Below are 17128 nucleotides of genomic sequence, written 5' to 3'. Positions count from 1 at the left end.
TAGCAACATCCCTAGCCTCTACCCACCAGATAGATGCCAGTAGCAGCCCCACCTATTGAGACAATCAAAAACGTCTCCAGACATTGCCGAATGTCCTCTGGAGTGGTGGATTTTGCAAACCACTGGCTTAGGCTCTTTGCTCTTCCTAATTCAAACAACCTAGCCACTCAAGCGTTCTTGTGAGTGATGGATTTGTATATGGGACTCTAGTCCAAACTTAGTTGTCTCAGAACTCTGTATGATAAAATGAATCTTTTGTCATGGAGGGCTCAAGCTAAGGGCTCATGACCATTTCCAGCCCCCAGACAATTCTTATTTGACCATATTTTTCTTTTAATTATTAAAATTAGTTGCTAACATTTACACATTTGGGAAAAACTCATTTCTGGGTTTGCTTGAAAATTCAGAAGCTCAGACCATATCAGTCCACACTGCTAAGAGTCAACTGGACCAGGGGAACAGCTGCAGTAGAGACCCAGAAGTGGGTTCCAGTTTCCCAAGTCCTCATTTGGCTGACCTCACTTATCCAAGTACCTGTCTGGCTCCTAGAAGCACTGGATTTGCAATTCCTGGTTTAAAAACTCCAAACCACTGACTGAGAATATGGAATAATTCTGCTAGGGCTGGCAGCTTTGATGTTAACTCCTGAATGTATTCAAAGATTAGATTGTGAGGCAATGGGCCAAATGTTTTAATCTCCTGTAATCAATATATCTTCCAATTTTGTAATATGTTTATATGGAGTTTTATGTATTTCCCCCTTCTGGAGTAAAATCTGGATCACAGGCATTCAATTCCCATTGCTAATTTATCACATTCCACTACTAGTTTTTGTTGTTGACTAATGCAGCTCTGCATGTCTATTGAGAATTCTCTTTCTCAAGTGCTGGTTCTTTTTTTTAAATTGAAGAATAGTCGATTTACAATATTAGTTTCAGGTGTACAACATAATGATTCAATATTTTTATAGATTATACTCCATATAAAGTTATTATAAAATATTGGCTTTATTCCCTGTGCTGTACATTACATCCTTGTATCTTGTTTATTTATTTATTTTTATTTTTATTGTGGTATAGTTTATTTACAATATTATATTAGTTTCAGGTACACAATATCGTGAATCAAATTTTTATAGATTATACTCCATCTATAGTTATTATAAAATATTGGCTATAGTCCCTGTGCTGTACAATATATCCTTGCAGCTTATTTATTTTATACATAGTGTTGGGTTGGCAAAAAAGTGCCTTTGGTTTTTAGGTAAAAATAACAGACACATTTTTCATTTTCACCAAGAACTTTATTGAACAACCTATTCGTTCTTTTGTTCCACTGTCTTCTGCCATTTTTCAGGCAACTTCATAATTCCATCTTCCCAAAACTTTATATCTTTTTGAGCAAAGAACTGTTCCAGGTGCCTTTTACAGTCTTCCAGAGAATTGAAATATTTTCCATTAAGAGATTTTGTAAAGACCTAAATAAATGGAAATCCGAAGGTGCAATGTCTGGTGAATACAGTGGATGAATCAGGACTTCCCAGCCAAACTGTAACAGTTTTTTGCCTGGTCATCAAAGAAATATGCGGTCTTGAGTCATCCTGATGGATGATTATGCATTCTCTGTTGACTAATTCTGGATGCTTTTCATCGAGTGCTGCATTCAGTTGATCTAACTGAGAGCAGTACTTGTTGGAATTAATCATTTGGTTTTCCGGAAGGAGCTCATAATAGAGGACTCCTTTCTAATCCCACCATATACACATCACCTTCTTTGGATGAAGACCGGCCTTTGGTGTGGTTAGTGGTGGTTCATTTCATTTGCCCCACAATCTCTTTCACTCCACATTATTGTACAGTATCCACTTTTCATCACCCCTCACAATTTGTTTTAAAAATGGAAGGTTTTCATTATGTTTAAGTAGAGAATTGCATGTGGAAATATGCTCAGGAAGGTTTTTTTCACTTAACTTATGTGGAACCCAAACATCAAAGTGATTAACATAACCAAGCTGGTACAAATGATTTTCAATTCTTAATTTGGATATTTTGAGTATGTCGGCTATCTCCCGCGTGGTATAACGTTGATTGTTCTGTTAATGCCTCGATTTGATCACTATCAACTTCAACTGGTCTACCTGACCATGGAGCATCATCCAGCGAGAAATCTCTAGCACGAAACTTCGCAAACCACTTTTGACACATTTTTGATCAGTCACAGCACATTCTCCATAAAGGTGCATAAATCTTTTTTTGCGTTTCAGTTGTGTTTTTACCTTTCTTGAAATAGTAAAGCATGGTATGCTGAAAATGTTGCCTTTTTCTTCCATCTTCATTAAAATGGCTACACAAAAATTCACCAATTTTGATGTCTTTTTTTAAATGGACGCTGATGACAGCTGTCACATACAGTCTAATAAAACTGTTTCGAATGAAGTTAAAGACAACTGAGTGCTACTAGAGCCATCTTATGGACAAAAATGAACAAACCTTTTGGCCAACCCAATAGTTTGTACCTCTTAATCCCCTACCCCTATCTTGCCCTCCCACCTCTCCCCACTGGTAACCACTGGTTTATATCTGTGAGTTTGTTTCTGTTTTGTTATATTCATTTTGTTTGTTTTATTTTTTAGATTCCACATATAAGTGAAAACATACAATATTTGTCTTTCTCTGTTTGACTTATTTCACTAAGCATAATACCCTCCAGGTCCATCTATGTTGTTACAAATGGCAAAATTTCATTCTTTTTTATGACTGAGTAATATTCCATTGTGTATGTATGTATATGTGTGTGTGTATGTGTATATATACATGCCACGTCTTCTTTATCCATTCATCTGTTGATGGACACTTAGGTTGCTTCCATATCTTGGCTATTGTAAATAATGCTGCTATGAACATTGGGGTGCATGTATCTTTTTGAATTAGCGTTAAGTGCTGGTTCTTGATAGACAAATGAATCATTTCCAGGAAACAGAGAAACAAAGGAGAAAAGGGTCTGTGATGCACAATTACCCTCACCCTACCTGAACCTATGCTCTTGTGTGACTAACAATTGTATATGTGATGGCTAGAAACTTAGACTTATGACTGATTTCAAAAGAAAGATAGAGGAAAATGTTGCAGGTGGGGCTGACTGGCTTCATGGGCATGTGACTGTACATTCACACGAGGCCCTGTGCGTAGAAGGGCCCTGCACTTCACTTAATGCTCTGCTGTTGCCATTGTGAATTTCTTTCTTTCTTTTTTCTTTAATTCATTGTAATAGCAGAAGACTAGAAACAGGGAAAATGTCCATCAGCAGAGGCTGGGTGGACAGGGCACCCAGTGGAGGACTCTGAGGCTGAAAAATGAACAAGGAAGATCCCAACATATTGCTGCGGAGAGATCGCTGGGGTGGGTTGTTCTGTGAATAAAGCAAAGTGGGTGTCCAGAATGGGCAATGTTTATCCGTTTATCATAAAAGGATTTAGCTGAGGAACAGCCAGGTGGAAGAGAAGCATAGGGCAATGGATGTGGGAAGGAGCGTGGAGCTTCCATGATGCACCACTCTCCCCAAATATCCATGTGTTCACCAACCTGGAAGCTCTTGAAATTCTTAATAATTTTTGAACAAGAGGCCCTGTAATTTCATTTGGCACTGCGCTCTGCAAGTTATATAGATGGATCTGTCTGGAGGAGGGGATTTTAAATTTTATTTAGTTTTATTATTATGGGAAGTGGGAGTGTTCAAGAACATTAAGTTCAGGAATATATTATTGTAAGGAGAAACAAGTGCTTTTCCCTTGATGAGATTGGAATACATTTATCCAAGAAATTAACAAACAGCCTCTCAAAACCAGCTATGTGTGAGGAACTGCTAGGAGGCAAGGAAACAGAAGACAGAAGGCAGTATAGTGGTGTGAGCCAGGTATAAATGGATTCTATGACATGATGAATTATTGACAATTATTGACATGAATGAATTTAGACAAACCACATAATTTCTTCAAGTCTTAGTTTCTTTATCTGTAAAATGAGGATAATAGTCTTGATGTTATGAAGTTGTAAGGTTTAAATGAGATAGTGTGTGAGTACCTCATACCGTGATTGGCACATAGTAAGTCCTCAATATATGGCAGTTATATTAATATGGGGCTTTGCTCTCAGGAGTCTATAATCCAGAAGAGGAGACAGATGTATCAAATCATGGCAGTAGAATCTGGTGTATTAGCTCAGGCTGTTACCACAAAATATCATAGACTGGGTGGCTTAAACAACAGAAATTTGTTTTCTCACAGTTCTGGAGGCTGGAAGTTGAGATCAGGGTACCAACATGGTCAAATGGTCAAGTTCTGGTGAGAGTTCTCTTCCTGGCTTTGGGACAGCTGCCTTTTTGCTGTGTCCTCACTTGGCAGAAAGCTCTGGTGTCTCTTCCTTTTCTTACTAGGACACCAGTTTTATTGGATCAGGACTCCACCCTTAAGACTTCATTTAACCTTTTTTTAAAAAATTTATTTTATTGAAGTATAGTTGATTTATAATGTGTTAATTTCTGCTGCACAGCAAAGTGATTGTTATATACATACATATATATATATATATATATATATATATACATATATATATACATATTCTTTTTCATATACTTTTCCTTTATGGTTTATTACAGGATATTGAATATAGTTCCCTGTGCTATACAGTAGGACCTTGTTGTTTTTCACTTAATCTTCATTACTTCCTTAAAGGCCCTAGCTCCAAATATAGTCACATGGGGGGTTAGAGTGCCCCATATCCATTTTGAGGGGGTACAATTTAGGCCATAACATCTGGTATAAGTACAACCAGGGCATAATGAATGCCCAGCTCTGCTAGTAGAGGGAGGTCAGAGAAGGCTTCACAGAGGAGGTGATTCCTGAAATGCATCTAAAATGTTTTAATCAAAGAAGTATTTGCTCAAAATAAATCAAAGAGCATAGAAGAGTATACAATAAAAAACAATAGTCTCCCCACCTCTCTCCAGCCTCAGGTTCACTTTCCATAGTTGATGCTATGGAATGAATGTTTGTGTCCCCTCAAAATTCATATATTGAAACCATAATCCCCAGTGTGATGGTATTTGGAGGTGGAGCACTTGGGGGCTAATTAGGTCATGAGGGTGGGGCTGTTAAGATGGGCTTGGTGCCCTTATAATAAGAGACACAGGAGGAAAGAACTTTCTCTCCCTCTCCCCAGTCCTCTCTCTCTCCCCCTGCTGCCCCCTCCCTTTCCCCTCCCCCTCTCCCATGAGGATACAGTCCCCAATAAACCACAAAGAGTACTCTCATCAGATACTAGATCTGCTGGCATTTTGTTCTTGGATTTCCCAACCTCCAGAAATGTGAGAAATAATTTCTGCTGTTTAAACCTCCCGATGCCATTGTATGATATTCTGTCATAAGAGCCTGAACTAAGACAGTCAATATTAAAAAATATTTGTATTAGTTCTCATATTTGACACTCTTCTCCACTCCTTCCAATGCTAGATGTCTGTCTTGGTTTCTTTTTCCCCCTGGTTCTTCTATTGGTTATCTCTGTGACTGTAAATAATTTACTTCAACCTGTTTCTTGTATCATCAACTTTCAGCATTATCTATTGACTCCCAGCTTTATAAAAAGAAAATCGTTCCCCATACTTTTCTCTAGCTTTCCTCCTCCTGCCATGGCCCTCCTTTTGTCATTTTTACCTTTTACATTATCAAGATTACCAATTTGTATTCTGTTCTGCTACCACAGTCAAGTCTTCCTTGCAAGCCAAAAAAGCAACTTTTGTGTTATTAGGCCTGTGCAAATGCTGGCCCAAGTTATGTGCTTGAAATACTTTCACTTCTTTACTGAGCCAAATGATATAAACTCAGCACCGGTAGGAGGATTTCTTTTCTTACAGTTTAGAAATTTGTAAGAAAGTCAAATGGAGTTCTCTTTTCTTATAATTTAGAAATTTCTTAAAACCATTATGTACTTGAGTTTGCCACATATTTAGATATATTTTTCTTGTGGAGTTTTATTTTTAAGTTTCTAAATGCCTCTCTCTCTCTCTCTGTTTTTTTCTTAAAGCACTGGCTTTGACAAATTCTATTCCATCATACCATCTGTCTTAGACCAGGTTGTTATAACAGCGTATCACAGACTGGGTGGCTTAAACAACAAAAACTCATTTCTCACAGTTCTGGAGGCTGGAAATCCAAGATCAGGGTGCCAGTACCATTGGGTTCTGGCGAGGGCCCTCTTCCAGGTTGCAGATTGCAACTTCTTATTGTATCCTTAATGGTAGAGAGCACAGAGAGAGGAAGCAAGCTCTCATGACTCTTACAAGGGCACTAATCCCATTCATGAGGGCTCTACCCTCATGAGCTTATCTAATCCTAATAACCTCCCAAAGACTCCAACTCTTAATACCATCATGCTGAGGGGTAGGATTTCAACATATGAATTTTGGAGGACACAAACATTCTGTCCATAGACCATCTTTTCCATCAAGATCACCCTCTCAAAGACCTCCCTTTCATCCAGAGAACTCCATCCTCCTACTTCTACAGGAATTGCTTTTTTCCTAGACCTGCACTACAGCTATCATTCTGGAAATACCAGGACTTTCTTTAACTGCCCTTTTGTGTTGCATCTACTGTTTCCTGAATCCCATAACTTCTTGTTTCTTGGTTCTCTCCCTCATTTTGCAAAAATAGATCAAGAAACTTCTTAAAAATAGTATAAAACATTTGAGATATGCATGTCTCAAAGTATCTCAGTTTTGTTAACACATTTGATAGTTTGGCTGGGTATAGTATTCCAGTATAACCAGAATAGTGCAATTTTCAAATGGTTTTGTCCAGCCCTGTCTTGATATATTCATGTTACCAACATCCCACAAAATGTCCTAGGTACACCATCAGAGAGTGGATAATCCACCCATACGAATGAGTGCCCCATCAAACTGGACACTCAATGGATGATGACCAGCCATTGACAACAAGGGTGGAGTTTCTCACTGGAGACTGCAGCCAGTGTGGACAGCCCAGCACCAAATCAGTTTCCAGGCAACCAAGTGACATCTGTCATAAAAGCTTTCCCCATCCTGCCAATTCCTCTCTTAGAGTTTTCTTCATTCCTTTCTGAAGTGGTCCCTTTGCCTTTTTCTTCCCTTTCTTGGTCCATATTTTATCTAGGCTTTAGAGTGGAAAAACTAGCCCTTCACGCATGCAGATGTATCTTTCCGTCTGGTCCTCTGTCTAAAGGCTTTTTCCTTTTAATTTTATAGTCTTTGTTGCTGCTTCCAAAGTGGGTAACTCATGCCTCTCTGAGTAGAACTGAGTGGAAGAAAATAGACCCTAGGGGTTCACATGAGTAGGTAAAGAGGTTAAAGAAACACACAGGAAATATACAGATTCATAGTCCAAGATAGTCCACAACAGATTGGAAATTATTTGCTCTTAGACCTTTGCGAGCATAGCTCCATTGCTTTCCAGCACCCACTGTTACTAATAAGAAATCAGATGCTAGTTTGGCTTGTTCTTTTGTGGCTGACCTGTTTTTACTTTCTGGAAGATTTGAAGATGTTCTCTTTATGCTTGGTGTTCTGAAATTTCATAATAACATGTTTAGGAGTAAGTATTTTTAAATTTTTGAATTAGGTATTTAATAGATCTTTTCAACTGGAAGATTTGTGACCACGTGGCTTTAAAAGATTTTCATTATTTCTTTGCTAATTTCTTCTTCTTCATGGTCTCTGTGCTCTCTTGAAAGTTGACTTGTTGAATGCTAGACTTGCTGAATTAGTCGTCTCAACTTTTTTTATTTTTTATTGTGGTAAAATATATAAAACATAAAGTTGTCTCAACTTTTATCTCATTTTAAAATTTCTGTCTTTTTGTTCTAAGGTTTGAGCAATGTCCTTGACTTTTCCATTCTTCTATTACATTTTAAAAAATATTAGTAATTAATCATTTCTAATGGTTCATTCTGTTTTTTGATTGCCCCTTATTTATAGTATCTTCACCTTGGTTTAAGGATAGCTAAGCTCTCTGAGGATTTTCATTAAAATTGCTTTGTTTCCTGAATTATTTCTGTTTTTCCAATTACTTATCTTGGTCTCACTTTCTTGTTGCTGGTTTTCTTCTTATGCCTGGTAATCCTAAGTTGTCTGTTCATATAGAAGAAGGAAAGACTGAGTAGCTAGTGTGGCTTTCTTCTGCTGTAATGTAAGAAGGACTCTTCAAGGTGACACTCTGCATGGGGTGACACTGAGCAGGCAGGGCTGTGGCTCATAGTCTTTGCTCTCAGGTGAGCAGGGTAGGGGCTGCCCATCAGGTTATGGATCCTCCCAAGCAGTTGAATGAAAAGGGTTTCACTCACAGACACCATCATCCACTCTGGAAACCTTAGCTTCTGTCATTTAGTTCATGTGGAGCTAGATAGCTCAAATGGTTCAAGTTTGAAAATACAGTACAGATCTTCCTAGACTTATGAGGGGGTTACATCCTGATAAACCCATAGTAAGTTGAAACTATCAGAAGTCAAAAATGCATTTAATACCCCTAACCAACTAAACATCATAGCTTAGCGTAGCCTGAACATGCTCAAAGCACTTATATTAGCCTACAGTTGCACAAAATCATCTAACACAAAGCCTATTTTATAATAAAGTGCTGAACATTTCATGTCATTTATTGAATACTGTACTGAAGTCGAAAAACTGAACAATTGTCTGGATAGAGTGGTTGTATCAGTTGTTTACCTTCATGACGGGGAGCTGTGTTCCTGCCCTCACCAGCATCATGAGAGAGTATTGCACTGCATATTGCTAGTCCAGGAAAAGATCACAATGCAAAATTCGAAGTATGGTTCCTACTGAATGTGTGTTGCTTTCACACCATTGTAAAGTAAAAAAATCCTAAATTGGGGACTGTCTTTGTAAACCAATGCAATTTTCCAGTGTAGATGCTTTGTTTTAAATTAGTGAGTTTTAAACTATTTTTATTCTTTTAATTGGACTGAAGACAGTTTTAAAATTTTGAATATGAATTTACTTGCAATAGGAAATATTGCAGAACTAGAGTGTGTAGATGTATGAATGGTTTTAATGCCATAACTGATTTCTTTAAAGAAGGACTCACCTGTGTATCGGGCTACTACAGCTTTTCAAGTAGACATTTTCTTAGCAATTAAACTCAAATTCTGGAGTTCTTACCCCCTTTCACTTTTATTTGGATGTTGTTTCATGGTATATGCCTAGCTTTTTTATGTCTCCAAATTAAACATTATATATATATTTATACTATATATATATATATATATATATATATATATATATACACACACATTTATATGTGTATATATATACTATCACCAATTAGTCAATGTAGAGTTGGGTAGTTCCAATGGTTCTGCTTAAAAAAGAAATAAAACTCTGGTACCTCCAAATGAGAAAACACTTCCCAGTCTCTCCACTTTTCCTTTCCTCCTCCTTCCTTCCTACATACACGTTTAATAACGGTTCAGAAAATGTCTATTCAATCAACTCTTTTTAACATCCATTACAGGAATCCTGAATCCTATCCAACATTATCTTGTTTCTACATTGCAAAGTTTAAGGCGCTAGGATCTTTGTGGCCTAAAATTGGTAAACTGTCCTTTTGCTTATCTGGGTTGCCTCTACTTAAGTCCTAGGTTTTAACATTGGGTAGATCCCGGGGCATATCTCATCTTTTCCTTCCCGGAGTTACTCTGGAACCTGAAGAGTAGCCCCCGCTAGCTCCATAGAGGAACCTGTTGTTGTCTCCTTCGGGATCAGCCTGGACCAGCACGACTCTCAATACAGCGAGTGAAGCTAAACAACCTCGGACTCCTCCAGCAGAATCTTAAGACTCTCCTCGTTCAGGTGAGATCCCCAGTTTTCTGGAGATGGCAGAAGCCCAGGCTGGGATTCTGCATGCCTTCAGATTGCTGCAGAGCCCCACAAATTCCCCACGAAGCCCACTCCTTCGTGGAGAGACAGTCTGCTGTCTCTCCAGGGTGGAGGCTGAATGCTGAGCTCACACGTTCCATGCAGAAACCCTAACGGTGCCCCCGTAGCCAAGAGCTAGCGGCCTCTGCTTCAGCCCAGGAGACCCACAAGCTCGAAGTAGAGTTAAGGGTCCAAGGGCAGGGGAAGGGGATGCTTGGACCTCTCAAAGAGGCTCCCACCCCTTGATGCCCTCGCCCCACACATCTCTATGGAATCTACGCATTTGTCACCGGCAAAGCCCACTGGAGTCTCTGGGTAAAATAAAATGGAACCTAGGTGAGAAGGTCTAACCTCCTCTTTTGGGCTTTCGTGTAGTTTCACTTGCCTTAGGGGGCCGCGTGCAGAGGCCTTGCATCTAACAAGGATTAGAGTTCCCAACGCAGAACCGCAGCGCCTGACACCTCGACTCCCGCGGGCCCTGTGGAAAAGCGTTGCCCACGACACTGCGATTCAACACGGGCGGCGAGCCCTGCGCAGAGACCTGCGCGGCGCACTTCCGTCTGGAGCTCGTGAGCAACGCGCCTGCTCTAGACCCAGGAGGACTCCGCCCCCTCCGCCCCAAACGAGAGCCTATAAAGCAGCCCCGCCCACGGCCTGCCCCAAACGGAGCTGGGTCTTCTACTGGCTGGAATGGCAGGGGGCAGCAGAAGGACCCTTGTCGGGGACAGGTTAGGGAGGGTCGGTAACAGGCTGAGTGGCCCTATTTATCTGTTTTTTGTTTTGTTTTGTTTTGTTTACATTCTGTTTTGTTGCCCTGCCCTGATCCTTCCTTTCCGGATGGTAGTTTCATTCCAGGCTAAAGCTTTCAGAACTCGAGTCCCCAGCTCCTTTACCCTAGTAACCTAAAGAGGGCAACCGGCCTCCAGGGGTTATATTAAGTGCTTGTTCCCTCTTGCCTGCCGTTTACTAGAATTTACCCAAATACCAGTAAGTTAGGTGCAAAATCAGGTACCTTCATGCAACAGATGTTCAGTTCAACAAATATAAACATTTTAATAGAACAAATTGAAATAAATTCTCTAACTGGTCTCTGTGCCGTGCCTCCAAAGAGTGGCCCGATGGACCTATGTCCCCATCTGCATGTCCTTGCTCAGCCTCTGCTTTACCCTCCTAACCCCCCAGCTGCCCCGAGTCCTTCCTCTCAGTCTAGGATACAAGCATTCACCTAATGGGTAACTGGTGATGGACACATGGTAACCAGGGGAGAAGACAGACAAGGACAAGAAGGAGGGTGGCAACTCTAAAGCAACCGACGATACCCCTGTAATGGCGTTTGAAAGTGGCTCAGCCCAGCTCACTATCAGAACCACGCTAAGGGAGAGATGGGTTGTGAACTTATTACTGTCTTCTCAAATACAAGCTGGGATAGCTGGAAAATCTGAAGAAATGTAACAGTGTACTCAGATATGTTGCCCACCTAGTGGGAGCGTCAGAGAGCTTGCTCTTAAGAAATTGAAAGAAGATAGCCGGCACAGAGTTAAACTATAAAATCAACACAGCTTAGCACAGAATACAGAACCTGGAATATGCAAAGCCTTTTAAAAGACAATGCCTTCCCCACCCCCAGACCCAGTCCACAGAAACAGTAACCTGACTGACGTTAAGCTGAATCAAAGAAATAATATGAAAATCAGGAGCATGGTGATCAGCTTGGGAGCATAGGAAATTGAGTCAGCAGGAACAGTTAGCAAGGGCCTCCAAAACATTGTCCAGGGGAGAGGGAATAATCCCCTCCCATTGGCCAGACCAATCACATCTTGCAGGTGGAAGCATCAGGCTATGTCAGCCTAAGGCTTTTAAGCACTGGAGAACTCTTTGTTCTGATTTCCTGCTCTCTAGGCGATCTCTGATTATTATCTGACTTCCTCTCTGGTTCTGCTTACAGAAATGAATCTGTTATGAGGGATTTTAGTATCCTATTCCTTATAACGTTATTTATTTTTTCTGATTGTAAATGAACAAAACAGCATTTTGATCACTATATTATTTGGTTTCCCCTGTAGGTTGACCAACCGGGGAAGAAAGGGCTGGTTATATAATATATGTGTTCCTGTCCCTGTGAGAGGTACTTCTCATTGTCAGTGAACGATCTGGCATTCCATCTGGGGGGATTCATGGATGTGAGTCTGCCCCTGAGGAGATGAATATAATCCGGGAGCATCTGGGTTTCGGAGCCTGGAAGGGGGAAGGCCTGATTCTGGAATGAGGAGAGTTCCCTTGGTGAGGACATAGCCCCTGGATCCTTGTTTCCTATGTGATAGCATATGACAAAGCCATATGCTTGTAGCTGCTGTTATTTTACCATTTTTAAGCAAAGATAAAATGTTCAATTCATAATGTAAGATACAGCGCTGACTGTGCATGGCATGCCCAACATTAACATCTGGTTTCTAGAACAAAAGTGTGGCCTTGTTTCCCCTCATATTCATCCTTTTAAAATTTCCCCTTCACTCAGTATAAAATAAACAACGTTTTAAAATTTCAACTTAATTAAAATCCTGGTGCAGATGCATTTATAATTAGGCCTACCGATTAAGAAGGGAAAGGAGGAGGGCAAATGAATTATTTCAACCCTAAACTCACCCTCTCCTATACCCCTACAAGCCAGAGACAAGATGAGATTTGTGCCAAGAGATGAGAAGAATTTCCATCCTGTTTGGATTATGCTGAGATGCTTTTGGAAGATGAGTAAGAGAAGAAAACAGAGTGACAGGAAAGCACAATTCCCTATTTACTTCTTTTTTGGATACACATTTATAAACCCTCAGCACCTTGCCCCAAGAAGGCAGGATTTCCAATCTGAAGCAAGCAGAAGCAGTAGCTTTTAAAATAGAACAGCAGGATTGCCTGGGAGGGGATCCTAGCTAGCGATAATGGCTGCCGTTTCCATGGCAATTGCAAGCATAAGTCAGATTCACCTGCAACACCGGCATCTCTGCTCCTTTTGTTCAGGGCAAACTACCATTTAGCAGCAGACTGGACTGTTAGCAAGACAGACATTTAAGTGAATTGGATGCCACCTTTCTGTGTACAGATCCTTTGTCCTCTAATGAATCTGCAGCTCCTGTTAACATAGTAACAGGAGGGGGCTTGAAAAAAATACTGTTCTGAAAATGTTTGTAGTCTCACCTGGGCCAAATTTTTCTAAGAGTTTGTCTTTGATTCTCAAATCCAATGATTCCCAAACCCTACCATTCCTCAGAATCCCCTAAATCTGCAAGAGGCAAGTTCCCAGGTGCCACCGCCCAGAAAATCTGATTTAGTAAGTCTGAGATGGGGCCCAGGACTCTGAATTCTTAATAGGTTCCCTAGCTGATTCAGATACAGATGGTCCCGACTCCACTTCTAAGAAGCCCTGTTTCGGGTATCCGAGGATACCGTTCCCTTCACGGAAAATCATGAGTTGAACTCAGGGATTTTCTCCACAAGGAATCTATTTTGAATGTATTCAGGCCATGTGGCTTTAGTCAGGCAGCAAAGCGGCTTTAGGATAGTCCTGGGCTTTACACCGTTTGCCTTGGGGGCTTGGTTCATTACAACTCGGTGGCAGGTCTCCCTCAGAGGGTACCCTATGCCTGCTGTTTTCATCCAGAGAAAAGACAAGGAACACTTTTCTGCAGCACCTGGCCAGCCAGCTTCAGAGAACAGGCAGGGGGAACTGTTATTTGCAAGTTCAAGGCAGAGATGAAGTTCTAATCACGTTCCGCCCTTCTCATAACAGTCAGTGTGGGCTTCATCCTTAGGAAGGCTACAGCTTCACAGCTTTACGAAGGGAGAAAGTGTCCCTTTGATTTCCTGTTCTTGCTGATGCTAGGTCCCCACACCTTGGAGAAGTCTTCCTGTAGCAACCTCTTCCTTCATCCTTCTATTTTTCTAGCCTCTCGGCTTTAGATGTGCTAAGACAGCCTCTCCCCATTGCTTTCTTTCAGTTTCTAGGTTGCCCTAGATCCTTCTTTGAACCATATTCTGTTTGTTAAATAGATGAAGGATCTCCACAAGCACCCGCCTCCAGGGACGGCGTCGGAAAAGAGTCTGGCATGGCTGGGCAGCCTTTCTGAAGGTAGACAGGAGTCACAGGCAGTGGCTCAGGTTGAAATTCAGAACATCCCAAGTGAAACTTTGCAGGGAGATGCTTCCCTTGCCCCAACCCCGCAGTCCTCAGTTTCAGAAGTAACTTCATGTGCACGTGCCAAAGCGCTGCAGGTGGTACTGATGCTTTTATTCAAATGCAGTTTCTCTTTGAAGGAGAACAAGTAGATGTGAATAAAAGTCCTGTTTTTGGAAAGGAGAAGTAAGTGATGCACTGATAGAAGTGATGCAATGATAGATGCACTGATGCACTGAGAGATATTTGGAATGTGAGAACTCTTTCCTAAGGCTTTATCCTCAATGACTTAACTTTTCTTACAGAAGGAGGAGCCCAAATCACAGAGAGGAGCTGGCGACCGCTGTGTCACTGACACTTTGTGGCTTTTCTCGTTTTCACAAAATGGGAACAACAGGACTGGTTTCCAATGCGATGAAAATTCAGAATAAAATGTCACGTAGGCAGTTGTTGACAACTGCTTTATTTTTTAATCTACTAACTTTTGTGAACTGGAACCTCCCTTGCCGATAAGTGCAGGGCCAGCTTTGTAAACAAGTCACAATTGAGGTCGGAGCACAGGGGTGCTGGGCTATTATCCTTGTCAAGGGAACTCCGTGGAGTTCTACTAAGAAGGCGACGGTAGCAGGAAGCAGTGAGATGTGGTGGTTATGCCTGCAAAGCTTTGGCACCAGGCTGCCTGAGTACTAATCCATACTCCCCACATACTCAACAGACTCCTTGTCTGTAAACTGGGAATCGTGAGAGCTACATCCTGTGATTATGGTGAGAGGCAGACAAGGGGATGCATGTTAAGTCTCTAGCAGAGGGTGGGTACTTAGCCAAGTTTGCTATCCTGAATGTGGAGAATCAAATGTGTGCATTTGATATCACTTCATGGAATGCTTGAATTTATTTGGAAGATCAGGGAGACAGAGCTATCACCACTTAGACTGGAAGAGTTAGCTCTCTGGTTGCCATCTGTGTCCATGGAATGGGGCCTGGAATTCGCCACCGTGAATCCCTTAATCAAGCAACTAGGAGAGAGCATGTCAATAGCCTTGGACTTGGCTCGAATCATTCCTGTTTCCGGTGGCCCAGGACCCCCCTTTTATCCACACCCAACTTCCATTATCAGATTCTCTTTAGCAGATCTTGTGCCTCACCCCTTTAATATCCAGAAGTCCTATTTCTTCTCAAGGTCTGCTCACTGCGTCTAAGGTAGAAAGAGGGGACACTATGCCTCAGTGGAATCGTTTCCTCCTGTGCAGCTGAATGAGGTGGAGAGTTTTGAGTAAACAAGGACAAATCCAGCTCTCTTCATCTCTCTCCCTCTGCCTCAGGTTGCTTGAGTGCTGTCCTGCATGCTCAGTGCAACACGGTGGTGAGGAAGACAGAGGCAGGCCCTGTCCTCGGGGAGCTTACAACCTAGAGGGAGAACGATCACAGACAGGTAAAGGACAAATAAATAATTTCATGTTGCTGATAATAGTCCCATGAAACACACAATTACCTTCTGGCTCTAGAATTGCTCCCCATACTTTCTGGACTACAGAATCAACATGGGCTCTTTTAAAATAGAACATTATCATTTCCTTTATAGATAATCTATCTTTATTTCTCTAATTACCATGTAAATTACCATCTCTAAGACTTTGAGCTACACAAACCAATATCAAAGATTTAATAAACTCTCAACATTTGAAAAAAGCTTAAAATATGTATCACAACAGAAAAGGAAAGTTATATTATCCAATAACAGATATACATTATTTAGCATAGGCAATCATTAAAGATACAGATGTAACTGTAATTTTAACCTTTTAAGTGGACAAGTGAAATCGTGTGATTGTCAACATTAGTTGCTACACTATTCAGCAGCAGCAAGGATAAAGTATTTTATCTCATTGATAATGTTTATATTATTGCAGAAAAATGCTAAACATGATAATATTACAATTATTACTAAAGAAAAGAATGATTGCAACAAAAGATGAATATCTATTTAAATTAATATATATATTAATTGTAAAATGTAGAGAATATGGGGTAATTTTTAAATTATTATAAGACTAAAATATTCCATTAACATGCTTTAGTTAAAAATAATAATTCATGTTGTAACCAGAGCTTCAAAGGAAAGGTATTGGGATCATGCAAAGACCTTGTTCCCTCTGTGGCTCTGAGTTCCCCTGAGCCCTGGTCCATAGCGGCACCACTGGGCTCCCCCAACCTCCCAAAGGGCGGCTCAGGCCCAGGGTGCCCGTCCTCTTTTACTCCTGTGGCGTCCTAACCCGGACACCGACTCCTCAGGGCAGAGGGCCTGCGTGAGATGTTAGGAGGAGAGCAGCCGGCCTGAGCTAACGAGCATTGCTGCTGAGTTAGGGGACTGACTGAACTTGAACTTGGACGGAAGAAAAGCAGACTATTCAGTCAGACAAACTTTGGCTTACGCTTTGCCTTTGCCACTTGTTAGCTGAGAGACCTTGTACAGGTGATTCTCAGGCTCCCCTGAAAGCCTCAGGGAACCCTAGGCACCTTTCAGATTTTGAAGCCCACCACCCTTGGATTTTTTTTTTTTGAGATATAATTCACATACCATGAAAAGTGTACAATTCAGTGGCTCTTAATAAATGTACTAGGTTGTGCAACCATCACCACTATCTAATTCCAGAACGTTTTTCTCACCCCAAAAAAGAGCCCCGTACCTATTAGCATTCACACAGCGTTCCTCCCCACCCCACCCCTGGTCCCAGCCATAGCCCCCAGGAATCTACTTTCTGTCTCCACGGACTTGCCTATTGCAGACATTTCATATAAATGGCATCCTACAATATGTGGTCCTTTTGGACTGGCTTTTTTCCCTTAGCATAATGTTTACAAGGGTCATCATGTTGTAACATGACTCAGTACTTCATTCTTCTTATGGAATAATATTCTCCCTTGGGTTGAGTTAGCGCCAGGGGTTGGTGAATTTCTATAGGGCCTACTTCTCTGCACAGATTTGCTATTGACGAGCAG

Source organism: Balaenoptera musculus, chromosome 9, assembly GCF_009873245.2.
Source record: "Balaenoptera musculus isolate JJ_BM4_2016_0621 chromosome 9, mBalMus1.pri.v3, whole genome shotgun sequence".
Taxonomy (NCBI): Eukaryota; Metazoa; Chordata; class Mammalia; order Artiodactyla; family Balaenopteridae; genus Balaenoptera; species Balaenoptera musculus.
Note: the sequence above shows the minus strand (reverse complement) of the source record.